General features: G+C 39.5%; 1 long non-coding RNA gene across 2 annotated transcripts in view; it reads right to left on the bottom strand.

Moving 5' to 3' along the window:
- Positions 1-10,182: 10,182 nt before the first annotated feature.
- Positions 10,183-23,513, bottom strand: part of LOC146752054 (uncharacterized) — a 42,741-nt gene continuing 29,410 nt past the window's right edge. For both annotated transcript variants that reach the window (XR_014941008.1, XR_014941007.1), the window contains 3 exons: positions 16,386-16,496; positions 11,680-11,764; positions 10,183-10,384 (listed from right to left, as the gene is read on the bottom strand). This is a non-coding gene — a long non-coding RNA (uncharacterized LOC146752054). The remainder of the gene's footprint in view (positions 10,385-11,679; positions 11,765-16,385; positions 16,497-23,513) is intronic.

Genomic DNA, 23,513 nt, shown 5'->3' with positions numbered 1-23,513 from the left:
AGCCCTCTTCTGCAAATTCACATTCAGCTTGTGATTACTGTGTCACTTTTTCTAGGTGACACGACGTTTCTGCATCCAGAGGACAAGAGGAAAAGTTTTTCTGTTCTGCTAACGCAGGTTCCAAAGGTCTGATTCCTTATGAATCCATAAAAACAATCTCACAAGAGTTAACGCAGAATCAAAACTTATCACAGACTGATTACACTGCTGGGAAAATTGTCAGTAAAGGAAAAAGGGACCCACTATAATAACCCACATTCAAATTCCACTGCATGGCTGAAAAAGAGTCAGCTAGAATGACATCCAAACTAAACTTAGATTTGTGCAATCTGTGGAAAATACGTAATAGCCATCAAGGTTTGGGTCCAGCAAACTTCTGGACAATTAAGGAAACCTTTTGTTGTTGTTTTGTTTTTAAATCAACAGGATTAACAACACACAGGAAATGGTCTTTATGAAGAAATCCAAGGCCTGCCTATCCAACTGTCTGTACAATTCATTGTCCGGTTTACTTCATGCTAACTTTGTCTTTCAGCCAAGCCAGCAAAGAGTTTCTCTATAATATTTACAAGAAAGCTTCATTTCATTTCAGTCCTTTCCCCCAATCCCAAAAGGAAACTTCTCTTTTCTTCATTGAACACACTCCCCTTTTACATTGCTTTGATAATTCCCACTTCATCGGCCTTTGTCAGAACTGTCGTCTTTTCACTTCTGGAAAACCTTACTGGGATGTATCTCGGGACATGGCATCAGTGACACTTTAGTGACCACAGAGTTTGCTGTTGAATGAGCCCAACCTGCTGACCCTCAGATTAGAAGTTAGGTACCACAGCAGGTCTCTGCTAGAGCTTCAGAGCAAGCAGCAAAACAGTAAAACATTTGGTAGGGAAAGGAGAGGCATCATGAATTAGCACAAACTTTCAATATATGCAGAGACAGGAGGAAAGCTATCCATTGCAAATATTGTATCATTTCGGTTTATTTTCCAATCAGCCTCATCTTTCTCTTGCTTACCAGATTACTGCAAGGCACGGCTGCAGTTGTCCCAGGGCTCCCAGGCTCTGAAGGCAGCTTTCATGTAGAGAATGGATTTTCCTCATAAGGATCCTCACCCTTCCTGGAAACTCTCAGTCAAGCATGCTCTGTGTGCCACGCACCCTGAACCAACTAGTTTAGACCATGCTTGTTTAGACAAAGAAAAAGGAAAGATCAGATCAAATTTCACTGGGATGTTTGAAGCCACTGAGGACTGCCAGTCCCACAGATGGCAAGCCTAGAAGAAACAACCAGCAGAAAAAATTAAGGGCACAATTATCTCAGAAGATACAATTGTTACAAGGTACGAGTGCACTGTATCCTAAAAATTTATGAAGAAACTTAAATTTATATTTATATACATGTATGTATGTATATACATATACATACATACATAAAATAGATATTCAAAGAGAAGAGATGAGAATTCAGAGCCATCAGCTGCTATGGGACATCGATAGTCCATTGTGATGCAATTCCTGATCATTTTAGCTAATAAGCCAATAGATTGATCTACCCATGCAATCCCTACAAACCCAGCTCTGTGCTCAGCAGGCATTTTGCAGAGGATATTGCATCTTTTTTACTGCAGCTTGAAGTAGATCAAAATTCAACATCAGCAGAGGCACAACCAACAGCTGCTGCTCCCTAGCACAGAAAAAAGCCATTGGAGTGCTTTTCAAAGCTAACCTTCTCAAGCTTGTGCCTGTGACCTGCTCCCCTCTCCATTCTGACCTCACCCAGGAAGCTTGCCTTCCTTGTAGCACATTCATTTTGTCTCTTTTGCATGGGTTGTACAGGCTGCTGTGTTTTCTTTTCCATCCACATCTTCACCCTCATCCTTCCCCCTACCTTTTTTTTTACTTCTTTTTTTATACTGTGCAGGCAAGCTGCCAGCATTAACACTTTAGTTAAGGACTAAGCTCAATCATTGGCCTGTTTCAATACAAATCCCTGAGCTGCTCTCCTGGGGGAAACAGGTTCTTCACTCCCCACTCCTCATTCAGTTTTCCCTCAGGAAACACCCGGCAGGGAACAGGCAGGGACTGGCACTGTACCCCGGAAGGACAGAGGAATAACTGGCTCAGACACTGCCCTCAGACCCAATGCACCTTCGTTCAGTGAGAAATAAGGTAAGCAAATAAAAAAGCAGGGGAGAAGTTTCTCACCGCTTGCCCTACTCTGCTTTTGGGACATGCATCCAAATAGCTCAGAACTGTTCATACAAACACCTCATAGTGTGCACATCTCCATTAAATCAACACAGAAGCTTTTCCAGATAAATCTTCTCTGGAGAACAAACTTGGAAAACATGTGATTCTATTTCCTCACCTCATTAATTAATGTGGGAGCGTTGTCTGACTCCCACATCCCGATCTGCTGCTGAACTGGTCTCTCTGGGCTGCTCTGCACATTGAGGCTCTTCTCACACATTACCACATGCCTCCTGCTCATCGAGATTCAAGTGCAAAACTCACACATCTATTTTTTTGTCTGTTTACCGATCAAGACGAAGGTATCCTAAATTGACCTTTTCAGGAATTGCTGTCTTTAATACAGTTACTCCTCTAAGAAGCCCAGCCCTACACAACCCTATCAGAGTAGAGAAACAAAACAAAAAAGGGAGAGTGGCGCCCAAGGTTCATGTTCTCCTCCACCTGCATACAAACCATTCTCACTGGATTCTGTCCTTGAAGCAGCTTTTACGCCAGCCTGCAGCCCGCTGTCTCTTGGGCAGAGTGCTTGTACTTCCAAACACAAACACCTTCCAGCAGGAGAGCAATTCTCAGCAGTTCTCCTCTACTCTTGTTGTCTCAAGCATAGCAACCTTGTTTAGTACGACTGAATATTAAGACAGTCTTAAAAACATGTTCTTATCTTCCTCCTTGCCCCACAATTGCTTCTAACTAATGTCTTCACTGATGTAGCAAAGTTATAAGCAATTAGTAAGTTCTAAATAAGGTGATTTGGCTTGCTGCAGGTTTTTGTTCTGAATTTAAAACTTAAGCATTTTTTCAGTGCCAGCCCGTTGCCTCCAACAGTCAAGACAAACAACCAAGGAGCGAGTTTTAGGACTGAGTCTCCCCTCACCTTCTAATTCTCAATTCTAATCCACACCTTTTCACAGCAGCCAGGTATACCTTGCCAGTGCCTGATTATTCCAGGTCACTCAAACCCTAGTTAGTGTGCGCACAACTCACCAAGGCAGACTGCTGGCTTCTTGCCCCCTCAAATCATCTTCCCAGCTCCAAGGCAGTCACAGGACACACTCAAGATGTGTTTCATGAATAAACTTGTTTGGAGTCACAATGCCCAAACAGGTCACAGAATTAGTCCAAGAAATAAACTGATGTGGGGCAGAGGGAGTGACGTCTTCTTTTTCACCCAGGTCATCTCAAGAGTCAGCTTTCCAGCACAGACCTGCAAACTGCAGCACAAGGCACCTGAACCACATGCCAGCTTTCTCCCTGAGGAAAATAGATAGCAGAGCCAATCCGACTCCTTCAGAGAAGAGCAGCTAGTCAGACAGAAGGAGAGAAGGGACTACTAAAAGCTGAGCCAATCCAGCAATAGGAAGCCAAGTCAAATCCATAAAGATATGTCCTTGGTTTTGGATTTTGGCTTGTTTTAAGGATTTTTCTCGGTGGTGTTCATGTTTGGTGAACTTTTTGTTGTTGTTGTTCTTGTGTTTTGTTTTTTAAAGATAGTGTTCTTGAAGAGTTAAACTCACTCAAGTTCATTTTACAATGAAATCGGAATGTTTTAGATGGAAACAACCTCTTATAAGTGTAATCCTATATTCCTAATAAGCAGAATTAACAGTTCTAGGACCATTGTTCTCTCACACACTGTAATGGAGAGCATTATACCAGCAATGGACCATCTGGAACAACAGGCAGGGAGAGCCTTGGAGGATCAGAATGGATAACCATTTGCAGACTACATGGTTTTGGGGGAGTGAGACTTTAATAGCAGAGTGCAAGCATCTGTTTTCCCAGATACATGATCTGATTTGAACCATGACTCTTTGATACTGGTACCTACTGTTTTACTAGAGCCAAGTGGCTCTAAACAATGTCTATTCAGTTACTGCTAGAGAGAAATAAACAAGTTAACAAGCTTATTTTCAATAAAGTTTAGAATTGGAAGAAGAATCTACTTATGTTGTGTAAATCTCCAGCTAGAAATTAAAATATCTGGACTTGGCTTAATTACATTTTGAATGTGGCCCCCAATAGGACTCTGTAACCTTTAGGGTTTAATAACTTCAGCTCATTTAATGTCCTTTCATTACATTACTGTAGCAATCCAAGAGTAAGGTTTGAAAACTAAAACTCTGTGCTTCCTCCTGGGCTTTCCCATATGTTCACCATCTTTAGCTTAGACTCCCAGGATACTCACGCCAAGTCTTACAAAATTGCCTTAGCAGAACAGAAAAATATCTTCTTTCACTTTATTCTATATACTTATTCTTTGTAGAGGAAGGAAAGGGGAAAAAAAGTTTGCCAAGCAATGCTCTGCTGAGTACCTACAGAAGATCCTGCCTAACTTCATGGAGAAAATCCAGGCAGCTCTCCTCATTCAGCCCCAGGAGTAGGTCAGATAGCAAGGTACAGGCCCAAGACTGGCTGCTATGTTATGACCTGTTAAAAGACAGATTGCCCGACTTAAAACCTGCCACTAATAACCATGAATTTGAAAAACTCTGGATGAAGAGTCATAGAATTAACCAGACTGGAAGAGGCTTTTGGAGGTTGCATAATCCAACCATGCTCAAAACAGGGCTAACTTGCCCTAGTTGTAACAGCAAAGGACCCATTTGACAAAGTCTCCTACAGCACCTCCACTTCTCTCCTATGCATTATGTCAAATGAAGTGTTTTAGAATGTGGTTCTTGTGCTGACAGGCAGAATTAAAACATCTGGAGACTACATTTTCACATCTATGAACTCTAATGTCAAGGCAAAAATCATACTGGTGTGCAGGAAAGCAGAACCACAGAAATGCAGAGCGGGAGGCCAGTAGATGGGAAGCACCTCACTGCAGGAACCACTCTGTGCTGACACCACAGGTGGGATGCACATCACTGAGCTTCAGAGCTGATGACTGTGATACAAACATCTACTCTCCCTCCATAATCAGTGGAAAGAAATAAACCTCTCAGGCACAATTAATCTGACCTATTTAAGTGTTGCTTTAAGATAGCAGGAATTGCACTCGAGAATCTACTGACTGTCCTGATGTGATCTCCACTGACTCTAAAGAGACATAGTTGTAAGGAGATGAATCCTACCCAGTGATTGCTTTTACTCACAGCAAACCTTAAAATAGAAATAATGTGCATATGTGAACAAAGCAGGGGTGGAATATACCTTTCAAAGCCAATACCACTCAATGGAGACTGTAAAAGGATAGCGTTTCTCTTACAGTGAATAGATACAAATCTGTACAAAAGACTATAAAAATACATAGACATACACTTATAAGTGTTTCTCAGAGTTCCTTTCAACTACAATTTCTGCATCTCCAGGCAGCTGTCCCTCTTCATTAACAAGTGCGAATACATATCGAGATGCCTCTGACTCCACAAACAAACTGAATTCATGCTTTTACTTTACAGGGTGCTTTAAGAAAAAATATATATGTGTATATATATATATATATATTTTTTTTAATGACACTTCATTAATTTTTTTTCCTAAATCCTGTTCATAATAAACTAATTTCTCATGGCCCAATAACAGTGTGGATAGGAGGATGTTCTCTCCATGGATTAACATCAGGACTGTAAGTCCCAGTGCCACAATTTGGCCATGCCCACACAGACAAGTACTCTTCCCTCATTTGCCACTAAGGAAAGATTAGGACATCGTTTAATTTCTAGACTGTTCTAAATCCAGAACTGCTAGAAACAGAAAAGACCAAGATTCTTTTGATTCAGAGCTACTAGATATTGGAAAACACTGTGAAATTAATGCAACAGCCCAGAAAGGGAATGCAGTACATGGAGTGCTAACGCACAGATATAGAGTCTGCTGGCATATTTTTTCTTGTCTAAAAGCAGCCATAAGGAAGAGGAGCTCTTCAAAGCTCAAAGCCCAAGAGGACATAGCAGTTGCAATGCTCCACTACGAAATGAGAAATGCATGCAGGACATTTCAGCCCTATTGTGAACCTATTTCCTAAGAGAAGGTCAACTCAGAGAGGCACGGAGGGTATTCAAAAGGCAAAAGCTTTTGACCCACAGGAGCTGTTGCTATGCCTGATATGGCTCTGAACAAAGACAACTGTTAAATCCAGGTATTATACACATATAGAGCACTTATACTTGAGTGCATAAAATAGCCACTAGGGCAATTACCATTTAAAACCATAAAGGCAATGTTATAACAGAAGTCTAGTGTTGAACATCCTCTAAATATTATGGTTAAGGTTTTAAGCCTGATACCTACTCCACTACAAAATGAACGTGAAAACTGCAGCACCAGACTATAATCCGACGTAGGTTTAATCAAGACTGAAATTTGTCACTACAGACCTACATTTAATTTAACAAATACATAGGTGAAACATCTGTGAATCTACCACGGCAAGTTTCAACTTGATGTTATGCGCCCCATGTTTAACACAGGCCAAAAAGACAAAGCTCTGATGATGGAAAGCCTCAAATCAGGAACAAACAGCTCCAGATTTGTATGGCTTTGTACTGCTGCCACAGCAGCCATATATGTCATTTATGTATACAAATCCACTCATACACACTGCTGAGCTATTACCAAATCTTGAAAGGAATTTCCCAGCTGCACAAAAATGAACTACCACTTGGGCTAGCAAATGAATTTGTATGTGCAGCAATAACATCTGATTGATGTCACTGTCACATTCTCTTTAGTTTCAGAGAATTTGATAACCCCATCAGATACTGCTGCTGTGAGGAGAATCCCTATTTGTTAATCCAAATGGCATCTGTTACTGGAAAAAAGTAGAGACATCATTCCTCAAAGATGCAGTTCATATACTGTTGTTCATATATTCCCAGCTAGACATGATTTCAAGTACTCTGAAGATTAAAGAGGAGCTGTTTTGTGTTTCAATTAAGAAACAATTTGAATCAAACAATCAGCTTGCCTGCTCCTAAGGAATTATATTCTCGGTACATATATTTATGCCTACACAAATTACCTTTTGTGCATTCTCCTGAGTGTGTGTGGCATGTAGCTGTGTGTTGAGCTGCCCAGTGGGTGCTGGCAGACACCATACCTCTGTACTCATATTTGGGAGGAAGACGTACCAGCAACTGCCCCTAAGAAGTGTATTTATTGATGCTTGTACGCAAGTATGTCATGATGACCCATCGCTTCAGTTTTTCCTTCTGATCTCTTCCCCTCCCCTGCAAATCTCTGCTGAAGGCATAACAGTCCTTGAAGTATAGTTTTAAAGCAGATAAATGATTTCATTTAGGACTCGCCATAGATCCCTTTTTGTACCCAAGCTATCAAGACCAGACACTATCCTCTTCAATTCTGCTAAAAGAGCAGAATGATACAAGTACAAGAACAGAGGTAAAAGTTGAATATGACAAGATTCATGTTATAGTCAGACATCAATTATATTACAAAAGAATTTTCATTTGTGTCTCTAACAGCTCTAGAAATAAACAAAAGGAAGGCACATATGATTTAAAAGTTACATCCGATTTTTAAAAGCCTGCTTTAAAAGTTCTGATTCCTATAACATATGTAAGAGCATTGAAAGTGGAAGAAGCACATGACTCTAAATAAGTACACAAAGGTTTAATGCAATACAGGGTAGGCAGTGTAACTGCCACTAGTGAAGTTGCAAGAGCAATTGACCTTATAGGACAATGATATTTTAAGTGTCTATAAACTGGTAGTAAAGATGTTTCAACATTAAGTGCCCATATAAGACTTCAATAATGTTTGCGGGGTTTTTTTTGAGTACTTCATGTTTTACTACACTGCATTTCTGGTAATAACAGAGCAAGTAAAACACAGCTTAAGATTTATAGCTTAAGATGGTCAAGAAATAAAGTCAAAGTTTTCTTTAAACGTAAATAATTTCTGCTCTCAAAAAATAACCTTAAATATCCATTGTTCACTATGCTCTCAATAAAGCAGTCTTTAATGAGACACTAAAATTTGTTTGTGGAGACTTGTTTTGTAACAGCACTGAGGACAAATCTATTCTAGCGTCATGTACAACCGTAACAGTGTTCCCTTTAACTTATCATCTTACACTACATTTTTAAATTAGAAAGACCAGATTATCTTTAACTAGCTAGTCAGCTGCAGCTGATGCGCTGAGGACCCCACAACTTCAGGTTTCTCACTCATATTGTGAGAATGGCTCTTCCTTACAGTTTCAAGCACCCAGGACTGACGAATGAAAACCTAACATGATGCACTCTGCCACAGCTACTGAATGAAATCTTGAGTGTGCAAAGCATCTGACCCAAAGCCCAGATGTAGACATGAGAGGCATGCAAAGCGTTTCCATTCAGAAATGAGCATAACAAAGCAACTTTGATTTCCCATGAATCTGACGTCCAGGATGATCAGAAGGGTGAGCGAGCACAGTGATTTTCAACCTGAGATCCATCATCCAGAGACACTGAGCCTGTTGGCCCAAGCCCCATCATCAACTAATGCAATGTGGGACTCTTAGAGATGCCATGAATTCTGCAGGTTTCATTAAATGCCAGCAACTGACCAAAACATTCATAGGACTGCTCGTAAGTGTGGAATTTTGAAAGGCACAAGTTTCCCAGCCAATCAGACTAGTTTTCATATCTCCTGAGCATTATGTACCAGCATTTCCTATTTCCCTCTGATATTTTTATAATAGAAATTTATTACAAGAATTTAAATTAGCATCAACAAGATTAGTTAAGAGGTTTGTGACTTTACTAGTTTCTAGAGCATCCCCCTCATGTGATTTGACACGTGGCTGAAATTGGTTAAATTAAGTCAATGAAAAAGGGCTTGCATTACATATTTTGTTCAATTGCATCTATGCAGATTCACAAATTCTTCTTGCTTATAAAATGAAAGAGTCTGAAGTTAAATTGGATTTTATGTCATTTCCTTTAGGTTCTGCCCATACGTTAGTACAGTGAGGTTACAAGAGTGTTCATGAAGAGCAAAACTGCTTTCCAGTTATGATTCTATGAGACTGGGCTCTTCCTACCTCCTCTCTTCACAGCAACAATGTGAAATTTAATTTAATCTATTTCAGAACTGCAAAGACAAGTACTTTTTTAGCAAAGCATAAGAGGGTTATCACTTTGAAGAACCACATTAGGCACTATAGTTCAGTCTTACACAAGAGATTAATTGACATGTGCTGTAGATTAATCAGAATAAGGCTTTTCATTACGAGTGGCCAAACATAACCAAATCACTTTGGAAGCAAATTACTGACTTGCCTAGAAATATATATGCAACAATTGCAAGTTTATTATTGCTGCTTGAGCAAATGAAACAGCCTTTCAAAAACATTTACCTTGATTCTACATGAACCTCCTCTCACCTGCAGAATGCCTACATTAAAACTAAAACTAATCAAAAGCTACTCCACACTCAACAGAGTACTAAGTTGTCAAGCACAACTGGCATTCTCCTCTCAACAGCAGTGCTTGAGTCAAATTTCTGGCTGAAAAGGCTGCATCCTTTCATATACATCCAGTTGATAAACTATGTTCTACAAAGAGAAGTTTAATGAACAGGAAGAAAAGAAATGGAAATAGGAAAAAGAAACAACAGTTCTCCTTTTGTAGTATAGCCTTGTAACAAATAGTGCAGCGAAGAATATAGAAATTCTGATCTTTTGTCACCTGTCAAGGAATCCAAAGGAGGCAATACATGTTGTTGACACTGTGAAACCCAAACTTTTTCGTCTGACTCTCACACCCACTTTGCCCATTTTCCATTTGTTTTTAAATAAGGTCTGGAAAAAGCCCATAGAGCTACCACAGACTAAGAGCACAATTTAGGGCTGTAACACAACAGAAAGCACAACTACAACAGCAGAGGAGCAAGATCACAGGCTGCAACAAGTGAGGATTTGCTCAAACACAGCAGACACAGAAATAAAGAAAAGTAGCTACTTACTTTGAGAAGGCCTCAGGTATACAGGAATTTACAAGATATCCTCACCTTCACCACCAACCCTCAAATGAGGTGTTGGAAAGGGTAGATCTTGGCTCCAGCCCTTCCAATCACTCAGACACATTACATGCACTTAAGCTCCCCTGGGTAGGCCCTGCCTTCCCACCAGGAGCTCCGTCACTGGTGCAGGCTGTGACTCAGCAGTTCTGCTTCAAGAGTATCTATGGGGAATGAAATAGAGAGAAACTTACCAACCACTGCACCGTGAAATTCCACAACATGAAGAGTATTTTCCTGAGTGCCACACCACAAAAGAAAAACCTTCATACACGTGTCCCATTTTTTCATAGGCTATTACTTTTGTTACATGCTTCACCCACCAGAAGGCAAGTTCTAGTTCAAATTCATTTTGATTCAAGTTAATTAGCATCCTTTTCATGGAAAATTATCCTGTGTAACTGCTGACATGTCAGTGCATCACATACTTGTTGATCTTTGCTTGGAAGCGGAGAAAATACATTTTTATGGCATTTCAAAAGAAAAGTACATCCACGTGGAAAAAAAAAAAATCACACACTTGACTATAAAACACAAAAGAACTTCACGTGTACCAAAGCAGCAGCATCTGTACACTCAGCCCAGAAAATAATGTTTCTTTCCTGTGTAAAGTGCAAGTTTCTAGCACAAATTTACTTGGTGCAATTTTGTTCTGGAAAAAAAAAAAAAAATGTTAAAAACTGTTTGGATACACAGTGAAATCAGATGCAGTACATCTTTATTTTTAATGGAATAATAATTGTACCCAAATTTCATATTCAGCCTTTGAAACATTTACCAGGGAAAAAAAAAAAAAACAAAGGTGTGCTGTGAAGGTTTTTTCAGCATGACTCATATTGCTGTCATAAGAGTAAAAAAGTTTGAATTGATTTTGGTTGTATTGTTTCTTTATCTATAGCAATTGTCTGTCCTCTACTATCTATCTGGCCACCTACTACTTGTGTCAAACGAAGAGATCATCTAGCAAGTGACCCCTGACTTTGATTAGGACACTGATTGCACTATTACCTGATTGCATATTTGTATTCCTTGTAAAAGAGTCTGAACTACAAGAAGAAAGTATCTAAGCTCAATTTTGAATGAAATATTTTTGTTTTGTTTTGCAATAGATTCGCCTCTCCTAGCACCTATATCACACCATCTTCTAGAAGTAAACAAGTGTAAGCCTTAAGTGAGATCTAATTTTGTCACTTATCATCTAGACACAAATGGACACAGAGCAGTCTTGTAAATAAACTTACAGATAAACAGGTAAAGGGCAAAGACCAAAGATTTCAAAACAAGGTTTATATGAATAACGTGTCCTCTCTATGAACTCTGTTTGACAGTGGATTGTGCACATATGGGTTTTCCAGGGCATAGGACAGGATATGTCAGTCAGAATAAGGTCATGAGCCCAAATGCTGACAACTGCATTGCATGTGGAACACAGAGCTCAAATGCCAAGACTGGGACTCACCTTCTGGCATAAACCACCCACGAATCCCAGAGCCAGCAACTACCAGCAACTCATGAGAAATGAAGCTTGCCAGCACGGGTACAACCTGGAAAACAAATCAAGGACTGATTGGCCAGAAATTTATTCCCACGTAAGGAGTATGTTATTTGATTTCCATGCCATTGTTCTTCTTTTCAGAGGAGAAGCTGAGTTATTCAAGCTCAGTTTCTCTTTGTACTTATTCAGTTCATTAGTTAATGAAGGCTTCCTTATATTAGTTAAATTCAGCCACCATTCATCTACCTGTTCCAGAGTTCACAACAGATGCCCTCTGGCACTTCACAAAGACCAGAATCTGCCTCAAAACAGGAATAATATATCTTATGAAAATGGAGATGGTATTGTTCATATGCTTTACCCCTGACCTATTTCCTCTGCACTCACAGGGCTGACCTGTTCTCTATAATTTTATACTGACTAAAGCAGTAAAAGGCTGAAGTTTATTGTAATATTCCATCAGTCTTTGTTTAGCCAGAAAGGAGGAAACTGCATTCAATCTGTTTGGGTTCTTACTGAATAGTGAAGAGCTCTGTACTCATCCAAAAGCTGCAGGTTCCTCTTCCTCACTAGCAAACACTGATAGTCAGTTCCCTTCCTCAGGTCTTTTAATCCCTATTCTGCTACTACACACACCAGCTTCATTTATACCCCTACAGGTCACCTTCAGCTCTTCTCTTTCAGTCTTAATTAAAGCAAGTGGGTGCTGCCTACCTGTAAATCTTTCCCAGACTCAAAGCTGCTTCTTCTTCTCTTATTTTAGAGATGCTGATGCACACATTTTCATACTCCCAAACTGACTATCCTTGCTGGCAATCCTAACTCATTGTTTAACAGTTTGTACGGAGCAAACTCTGAATAACGCACTGATGTGTCAATTATGTGGGGTGGCCACAAACTGCTTGCTGACATTCTTGGCAGTGCCAACACACTGCCTGCCTCTTAGCTAACTTAAGTGCTGCTGATTGTTAAAAACTCCACACTGACACCATGAAATGTGGGAAAAGGTACAGAGCTGTGGACACCCCCTCACTGTGGGAGCAAAGGGGAGCCCTGCTGCTGGAGTCTTACTGATATTCAATCCCCACAAAAAAACAGAGCTTATTCCTACTCAGAATGTAACTGATCCAAGGCTTTGCAAACTTCCTACTTAAAGATTAGAGACTGCCTGACTCTAACATGGGCCATCCCAACCGTCTCAGTGAATAATGGTGCTGATTATGGATCAAAGTCTGGTAACTCAGCTTTTCCATCAGCAAACCCACAGAGGGCTGCTTTCAGTCACCTTTCTGACCAGGGTGTAGGATTGCGCACCAGAAAGTTACCACGTCACTCACTTTCCGTGCTTGAATGTGAACTTCAGGATTCTGCCTTAAATATCCCCAGCTTAGGTATAACCCACTGCTCACTTGTTTTGAGAGCTTCTCTCCTGATTTGCTCAACACAGCAGACATAGTTATTTCCTAATTGCAGACAAGCTCCAGATGTAGGTCAGGGAGTATTTAGCTAGAGGAGGCTAATAAAACAAGTCCCCAAGTGATGGGCTTGTCTTTGTTTCCCTGACATTGCTTACTTTTGAACATCAGAGACTACGAGACTGTTTTGGTACAGGAAGTATGTTATGGCTGATGTAGCATAACAAATACTAGCTCTACATCCTTCTATTTAGGCTTCAATAATGTCAGAGGGCAGAAGTGACAATCAATGTATTTTGCATTCAGCAGAGATGACAGGCAGCTAAGAGCAATGGACAGACACAACATGGCAGAACAGAAGGTACTCGCCTGGAATAAATATCGTCTTTGCTCCAGGCCTTCAAGAAATAACATTGCCGGTTTAGATTAATTCGTAATGCACAATGTATGATTGCAGACCTTGCTTTTGTACACAGACCTGGCCTTAAACATTGTTTGAACTGGTGCTGTCAGTCCTTTCTTGATCATTAAATTTATTTCCTAAAACTTAAGAAGCGTAAATGAAAGGCAGCTTCTGAAAAACAGTATTCAACATTTTTATGGAAAGTAGGTTTCTGGCTCTGCTCTTACTAATGCACCCTTCAATCATAAATAATAAAACTGGTGAGTTCTATCTCTTTTTCAGAAAAGTTAGACGGAACTATCACCCAGTGTATACAAAATAGGGCTTCAAAGACACCCGCTCTGCAACATAATAGAAGAAATGGTACTGAATGATGGATGGGAATCAGTTAAACTGATTTCTGGGACACGTTGTGCATTAATAAATCAGAGGCTGTGTGTTCACTGAAAGAAGCGTAGGAGGCACATTAAGAACTTTTACGGGAGTAAAGAAAAAAAAATGTTAACACTGTATTTCAAAGGAACCTACAGGAGGATTAGTACTAAAATCTTTTTATGAGCACTAATTCTGAGCACTTACATGAAGATCAAGAAAATAGTCAGCTCCACAGGAAATCCTGGAAGTTAATTTTTTTAGAAGACACTGCCACATTTCACTGCATTTAATGACAACCACGCGCTATTTCTGAAGCGCTCTTGCCCAGCTCACAGAAAAGGTATTAGTTCCAACACTGATTGCTAATTCTAACACTACAAAAACACCTTCCTGCTTAGCAAGAACACAGCTTCAGAAACCAAGAGAAAAGCACTGAAACTAGAATCAAATATACACCGTCATGGATCCCAAGAAGTGCCCGCTGCAATACTATATTGTGAGCAGAGAGAGAAGCCTACAAGTCCTCGTGACTTGAGTCTGCAGACAACCTCAGTGCTATCTTATCTTCACCTTCCAAGTGGCTGGCTGAACTACATTTAAAAAGGAGGAAGAAAAAAAAAGAAATAAAACTCCTCCCAACCTGAACCAAAGATTGACTCCTTGCAGCTCCCAGGGACACAGAACTTGTGTAGGCAGAGAAATTTCACCGGAAAAAGGAAAAAAAACAGATATTTTGTCTTATTCATTTACAGAACGACCCTGCTGCTAATAGCACATTGAGGGTGCTGTTAGAGGCTACAGAGCAAAATGATTAAGACAACCATAGAACAGCTATATGCTAGGGAAACAACATTTCAGTTAATAAGACAAGATGGTGCAGAAGTCTGTGAACACAGAACCACTCTTCTGTCAATAAACTCTTACCCTGTTTTCCTACTTTATTCAATTACAGACTCTTAGAATAGATGTACCACCATATAGTGGGCTTATATACCATTCAGTTAAGGTAACCTAACCATAAATACTTCCATGATTTCAGTAAATTGGAAAAAAAAACACGGTAAGTGAATACAAGATATGTCCTTCATTTACTGTCATTGTAATATAGTCGAACTACAACACAATCTTCATTTAGGCAGCTCTAGGTACTAGACCACTTTCAGCAATGGACATGTTATAGCACAAAGAAACACGGGTTTCTTGAAAGCACTCCTGCATCAAAAGCTTAGCATTGTTATGGTGTGTGCATTTTAATGGAGTGGATTGTGTTGTGTATTCATCCTACAGCTCATAGGAGACACATTTTCTAGAAAGCTAGAGGTTAGACAGCATTCTTAAGACGAAGAGCAGGCTGTTATGAGAAAACATAAAAACATGATTTGAGACAACTAAACTAGAAATTTAGAAATATATTGTAAGGCTTATAAATAATTGAAAAGAGAATGTTCCAAAGTTTTGATGTGTCATAAAAGCTTAGTTTAGAAGGTGATGAAATTATTTCAATTAAACAGAACAAATGTCAGCCGTGAATGCCTAAGCATTTTAATGTATTCATCCTGTAAAAGTACGGTGCATGCTGAGGCACGGAGGTGGTAGGGGCTCGCACAAAGGCAAGTTATTTGTGAATATAATTTGGACTGTACAAGAAATACGTTCCCAGACTGAGGAAGAGTTTCTCAATACAAAATCTGTAAAAGCTCCAGTGTTGCAGTAGAAACACTGACTTCAGAATGACAATATACAAAGATGAGGATGCAAATGGTCCAAAGCTACCGAAACAGTTTGGTCATAGCAACAGAAAAAAAAACTTCTTTAACTTGATCCTAATGCATATAAAACAGTTTTGGAACAGACTGATTCCATCGTCTTAAATGGTAGCACTCCCCACCCTGTAAAGGATACAATATTTTGTCTAACATAGGAGAAATATCTAAGTACCTAGTCAGTCCAAAGACAACATTCCCCTCAAGCAAAAACATGAACAAGGCAAAGAAGCTACGCAAAAACAAATACAGTGGGTAAACCTGGTACTCAGATTATTTCCCTTTAAGAAAAAGTGACCAGAGAAAGAAAATAATCAGAAGGCAACAAGCTTTAAAGTAAACAAAAACAACCTGCTGCTTGGGCACTTCAGAAACTATCAACTGTAGGACCCCAAAAGCACTTCAGAATACAGCTGGTTTTGATACCATTTCTTCTTCTTTGAGCCTGATTCTCTCAACCAACCATATCATTGAACTTGATACCAGATTTATCATATTTGCTAAATAGTGAGCATACATTACATACAGGTGAGTAAACAACCTGTGATGGTGCCCAATACTCCAACCTGTGGAATCCAGAGATCCCAAGCTACAGACTGTGTCATATGCATGTATTCAGTATGCTGATGTACAATGTGCATTGTTAGTTATGATACATTTTCAATTTGGCTGCATCTAACAGCAGCACCATGGACTCAGCTGATGTTATATTACCTGTAGATGAAGGTCTTAGGAAGGTGGCTTTGTCACATTGTAGAGTGAGAACCAAAATCAGTACTTCAGGAAAGGTCTCTTTCAGGCAACTTCGTATTCTTACACATCTTCCTGTAGGAGAGCAAATAAATGGATGATACTTGTAGCTGCTCACAGCAGTTCCTAAACACCTAAGAACAAATGGATTTGAGTTATGACAATCATATCAAACAGACAAACATACAGAAAAATATAATACAAGCTCAAAGCACTAAAGAAGAGTGTTTATTACTGGTATTTAGCTTCTCCCAGTATCTTCCAGTCATTCTATCCAGCCAAAAACCAAAGCTTCCAGATCATACAAATAAAACCTGATTCCTTTGCTCCACAGTAATAATAATGTACTGGACTATATTTCATAGAACTTATTTGTGTCCTGCGAAACAGACTTTTCCATGACTGCCTGTTGTTAATAACCTCTCATGGGCTCACGGGAAACCTCAGTTTATGGCACAGCGGGAGAAATGTCTCCAAATAATAGTTTCATTTTAAACTTCTTTGGCAATCCAGCCAGGTGCACCAACCTCACTAAGGAACAGGGATAGAGTTCCATCTAAGAGACTGTCAGATGAGTGGTAACTCACAAAGCCAAGGAAAATGGGTATTTGGTAGGTAAAATCAGGCCTGTTGGAGACTTCACATGGGACAACTGGAAATATCAAAGGCTTGCTGAAGTGCAAGACTGAGCACAGCAAACTGAGAACAGACTACAGTAATAGCACTTAGGGAATGGTGGAAGCTGTTACACAATCATTACAAACAGAAAGAAGGCAAAACACTGCAGGTATTCAGCAATTTGTAAGAAACAGCAGCCTCTGACAGGGTGTGAGCTATGTAGACAAAGAATGATTATGGATCTTCAGGCTACAAATGAAATTCATTCCTAGGATTCAAGTGGAGAGCAAGCCAAACTTTTGTGAAGAAAACTAGGAGGAGGTCTCTTCATCACACAGAGAGAGGAACAAATTGTGATACTTAAAAAAAAAAAAAAAAAAGTCATGAGAAGCATAGAAAAGGGGGGAAAAAATCTTTCAATAATAATAGATGAGTCCAGAATAATCAAATGAAACACTTGGAAAATTTAGATATATGCAGCCATAAGCATAAAGCATAAGCATAAAACTACTTAAATCTGCTTTTAATTTCTATTGTAATTTTTATCTGCCCAAAATGGCTATTAGAGTTTGCTGAACAGCACAGTCATTGATATGTTGATACATGATTACACAAGGCACAATGTCACATTTGGCAATCCAAATCCTAATTAATGAACAGTCCTTGAAATAATACTAACTCGAATGATCAAAATTTAAAGTGATGAGCTTGCAGAAGGAAGCAGCATCCCATGATTTCTTTTCCACTGAACCATGAGATCTACAGGAACAAAATAGAAAATGAAAAATAAGGTTTTATGCAATCAAATTAAAGACAAAAGCAGAGAAGAAGAAAAACAATAACAGTTTCTTTATCATCCCGAGCACTGGTAGTAAGAGTAACTTATTCCTCATAGCCTGGAATGTCATGGCTGAAGCTGGAATCGAGAAATCAACAAGTCACAATCAGCATCTGGTTGATGGCCAGAAGGATGCTCAACATGTATTCCGGTATTAAAGACAATCTACAAGCAGATAATAACGTTGCAGCTTGCCTTGCCTAATGGTGTCCAGTGAATCCATATTTCACATCCCAGCCACACTTCTTGCACAGCCATCCTTTACATGAGGATTTCATACATTACAGAGGTAGTTAATCCGATACCAGCAGAAAGCACTTCCAGGCCTCCCATACATGCAGCAACCTATAGTAGCAGTAGCTGCATTCAACTTATAAAACTAAAACCAAGAGCCTCCTATTTCTAGGAATATATTATATGGCGAGGTACAGAGTAAATGAACAATAACTTGTATCTTTTCCTATGTATCATGGATTTAAGTTTTAACAAGAGTGGGAAAAAAAACAAAACACTTTTATAGAGGATTTTACTAAGATGAGTGACACTGTTCTAATTACATTGAATAATCTTGAACCAAAGAATTTTTTCCACTTCATGCCTTTAATGGATTTAAAGAAAATAAAAAATAAAAAAGAAAGAAAAAAAGAAACCCACAAATTACCTTAAGAACTGAATAGTTCTGACGATTAACAATATTTAACCAGAAAAATACTTCAAAGACATAAAGCATCTTTCCAAAATCCCATTCACCCAGCCAACAGGAACAAGCAGGTTGGTTCTGCAGAACAACTAGCAAGGATATGGCCTGCCTCACTGATTTCCACAGCAAAGCTGACTTATCCCAAGGAAGACAGTGAAATGGCATCTGAACTCCTTACAGAAATGTGAAGGAGAACTCTACGGGTGATTTTAAGGAACTCATCTGAGTTCAGACTCCTTCCACAGCATCCTGCTGAAGACCAAGGAGATTTTTTTGCCTAAGGCCCTGAAGCCAGCTGCTGTGACAGCCTGTGCAATGGGGCAAAGACATATCTGATTGCTCTGGATCTGGATCTTCAGGATGTTAGGTCTCACAAAAACTGCTCAGTTGCCTTTTTCAAGGGGCAGGAAAACCCATAGGAATGATACCAAAGCTTTGGTCAGTTACCTTGACATTTCCTATAATACAAGCCAGGTTAAAAAAAAAAATAACAGGAAAAAAAAAAAATTAACAGAAATCTAACATTTGCCTTGTTTCTAATGTTGAAGGACAAATGAACAAAAATAGAAGTGTGGTTTTCTCTTTAATCTTCTCATTTGAGGACCAGACCTAAGAGGTTTCTCACTCTATTCTGCAGTTTTAGACGAGACAACCCTGTGATGAAGGCTCTGCTCTTTGAAGAATCCTTCAGACCTCACATTCTCAGAGGAGAATACAGACAGAGGGACACATTTGCTACAAAATCCTCCCCCTTCTGCATGGCACTCCAGCTACTTTCAGATCTTGGTCCTTTTCTCAACCTTTGGGAATACCCTATTTAGCTTCAATAAGGATGCAGTTTGGGTAGTATTTCCTCACTACCATCTTCTCCCCTCCTCTACTGAGTGCCCCAATTTCACTGAACATGCTTGAAGTATAGATGTCTCTGTGAGAAAGTTATTAAAAAAAAACCAAACCAAATCACATTATATCCACAGTCAGGTCACAGACTGAAGAGGTAAGATCTGGACTAGAAGCACTGCTGACTTCCTAAATCAGTTTCACAAACCACACCAAGCATTCCACTGCTCTGCGCCAGCCACCCAAAAGATAAACTGAGGAGGGAAAAGAGAAATAAAGATAAGGCGTGATCACCACGAAGAGGAGAACTGTACACTCAGACACAGAGCGCCTCTACAGTGACACAGGTTCATGCAGATAAATGCATTTCCTCAGCACTTCAATAGAGATCAATAGCAATCCCTTGAGATAAACACCGCAAACAATATGCCACCACGGGAATAAATCAGAAGATTAGAAGCAGAAAGGATTATTTATGTAAAAGAGCTGCATTGCGTTTATTCCTTGGTTTGTGCAGCAGGTTTCTGAACGTCTCTGAGGAATTCTAAACTGTTCACTTAAGGACTGCTCATTACTTATAGCACTGAAAGGCAGCCACCCCAGGCCCGCTCTCTAGCCTCCACTAGCAATAGAGCCAGCATTGTTATCGTACATTGTTCTTTCCTTGAAGATGTGGCCATGGTTTTCAGATTATACAAAGAAAAGTCTCAGTCCTTTATTGCATAAGGAGAAACATGAATGCACCCTTATGCCAAAAAACTTGATAGCTACAGGACTGACAGCTGGTGTGAGAGCATGATGACACCACTCACTCACCACCTCCCCTCCAGTTGTTTCACCAAATACGACAGTCTTAGCAGACCCTGGCCTGTAGCCTTGGTAGAGGCAGATTTGTCCAGGACAGGTTTATGCAAGATCAGGTATTTCCACTGCATGTAAGACACTTTCAAGCTGGCATCTGAGAAACGCATCCTATGGAGAGAGTTTATCAGGGCTCCTAAAGCAGTTTACAGTAATGGAAAACCAGTTCCTTAAAAGACAATAAAATAAAATAAATAAAATAAAATAAAATAAAATAAAATAAAATAAAATAAAATAAAATAAAATAAAAATAGAAATAGGAAGAAATCACACACAGCACAAGTGTTCCTCATGAAAGGTGCTAAGCCTTTGCAGTGCTGCAAGGAGTGCTGTTTCGTACAGTCCTGTTTTTAATTCAATTATCTCAAGCTCTGCTGGAGGTAAGGAAATGCTGTTTTGACACAAAGGCTTTGACTTCATATGGTATACAAGGCTAGAGATGGTAATGTTGGGCCTTCAGAAAGCTTCAACTAAAGTCACAAAATTCAATGAAAAATAGTATGGATTTTCCTTTTTGATAGGCGCAAGGATTATCTTCCATCACTAGAAAAAGCTATAAAGTTATATTCTGTGAGAATACCTTGAATTGATATTTCAAAGGGCTTCTTTTGAAAGAATGATTTATAGATCACAAAGATCAATGGGTCTTTTATCAAAGAAAATGGATTCTTTTTCTGAACCACAAAGAAAAGAATAATGACATCCTAGACCATATTTTTGAAAGTTGTGTACAGCAAAGAAGACAATAGCTACAGCAGGTTACCACTTTACAGCAATGCGAACAACTCACTAATTACAGATGAAGTCCTTACGGTGCTTTGTGGAAGCCAGAAAGCAAAAGTTATAGTGCAGGAAAATTCACACTGAGAGTTCTCTTACTCACTCAGCACATATTAAAAATTACATGGAGGTTTTCACTAATAAGTGCATATGACATAATAGAAAAATGGATACAAGTGTGCCAGTGTGCACACTTCATATCTTACCAGAACTCAAAACATGCATTTATGTTAAAGCATGCTCCCTGTATGAATTTTAAGTTACCTACTTCTTGACCACATCCCCTCCTCAGCTCAGCAATGAAATTCCTATCAAGTTTTTATTTGGATAGCCTGGATAGACAGGCTTTCCAAAATTATTTTCAGTGCTCAATGTGGTGGTACAGTTGATCTATTTCCATCATTTCATGCGCATCTGCTAAAGCATTACTCATCACAGCAGACATGAGATTCCCCCATTAGTTTCCTATAGAAAGTTCCTCCAACCCACCAAGCCCCAACCTTTTTCTGCAGCTCATGAGCTCACAGAACAGTCTAACCCATAACCCTTGGCACTCGACAACTGAGCTAAGTCAGGCTTAGCAAGCAAGAAGAAAAAGAGCATATTAAAATAACATAATGCAACCTGCAGCACGGTTTTTTTATTAGCTTAATCAAATAGACATGATAGTAAAGAAGATAAAATTAAGAGTAAATCCTTACACAAGTTTATCCCTTAGATTCCCAAGATATCCAAGGACAACATTATTTCTCCAATATTTTTATCAGTGCTTATTCCTCTAGTGCAGCATCACATTGTGCAAAGGGTACAGTCACAGGTAAGAAAAATCTTACTTCTTTGCTGCTTCCCTTTGTCTTTTTACTCTTCTTGTCGTTGAAAGCTTTGTTCTTTTGGGTTAATGTGGCATGTCTCCAACACAGCCTTGGAAAATGACTATAATGTGATTTGGGTTTGGTGTCATTAAACCTGATTACCAAGGAGTGCTCATGAAAATCCATAATTACCACACAAAACAAAAGAGACTTTTGTTTTTGTTTTGCTGGGGAACAACAAAGAGCTTCACTTCAATTTAACTATTTGGAGTACTCAAGAAAAGTTAGTCATATTTTTCTCCCTCTGCACTTCTCTGGGCTTTGTAAATATCATAAAATACCAAAATCTGCTGAAAACATCAATCTTCTCTCAAAACTGATTTCTTATATAATGCCAAATATACAGTCTTTATTTTAAAAAAATAAATAAAAATAAAAAGCCCTAGAGAACATAATGCGTCTTGATGGATGTGCTAGTGCTTTGGGTACAAGCTGGACTTTATGATTAGATCTATAATAGTGGAGGAAAAAAAGAAAAGTTGGCAATATCAGTGTAGTAAGCATTCAGATAATCGAACTGCCTCACCCCCCAGAACAGCAGTGTTGCAGGAGACATTAACCAGTAGCATGGTTCTCCTCCCCAGTTTTGGGGCAGTTCTACTACCACGGCTGATGGACAAGTGATGTCCACAAACCAGGAAAAGCTGGTTTAAGAGGCTTATAGTCTCTCCAGTTGTGTTAGATTAGAAGTTTATGTGGCCACAACCCTGGTTTTAAGCTAGTGGGTGTTCTTGAGCTACAAATGCCACAGACTCCTCCCCAAGCAGCTGTTATATCTGCATCCAGGGTTGTTCACCACAGGGTAAATACTGCCCCATTTTGACACTGAGACACACCAGGAATACCTGTGCAAAGCTTGCTGAACTCCATTCAGACACTTGATTAACTGTCCTCTATCTACCTGAACAGCAGGGTCTGTAGGCTGGGAAGCTGCCCTTGAAGTGCTCTAACATGCAAATTCAGCGCTGTAGGTGGAAACACTTGCTGTAAAATAATATTTGAGGAACTATCCAGCCCTAGGCAGTGAAGCTAAAAGACACTGACAATCTCAGTTGTAAAGTGAGAAATGTAAGAGGTAGACCAAAGTCACCTTCACGGTGTATGAGAGAAGTAAGCAAACTCTCTGTTGATTATATTAGAAGCAGGTAAAATTCCACTCACACATTTGCCCTCCACATGCAGGATGATCACGCTATCTAAATATGTGAAAAATAGCAAGTTTACTGCAGAAGCTCTTGGCTTGCCTCTCATGCACAGATTTGTAGGTACATGCAAGTACAGCTGATAGATTAGCTAGCTAAAAATTCCACCACTCCCTTCTGATCCAGTTTCGATTAATTCATTAGAAACAAATACCTGCATATCCTCCCCCTGGCCAGTTCCTTTTCAGCCCCACTGTATCAGAGACTTAAACACTGGGAGCCAGGTGAGAGCTTCCTAGAGCTGGAAACTGTCAGCAGTTCAGACTGAAAAAAGCCAGACAAACGGCTCCTGCATTTTCTAACCACTGAGAAGCTTTGGCTGCATGAGAGGTATTTAAGGCACCAAAAAGCTGTATGGTCATGTACAAAAGCACCAAATAA

Source organism: Coturnix japonica, unplaced genomic scaffold (genome assembly GCF_054131305.1).
Source record: "Coturnix japonica strain WE unplaced genomic scaffold, WE-NBRP24 Scf053, whole genome shotgun sequence".
Taxonomy (NCBI): Eukaryota; Metazoa; Chordata; class Aves; order Galliformes; family Phasianidae; genus Coturnix; species Coturnix japonica.
The sequence above is the reverse complement of the archived record's forward strand: the minus strand, read 5'-3'. Positions and strand labels throughout refer to the sequence as shown.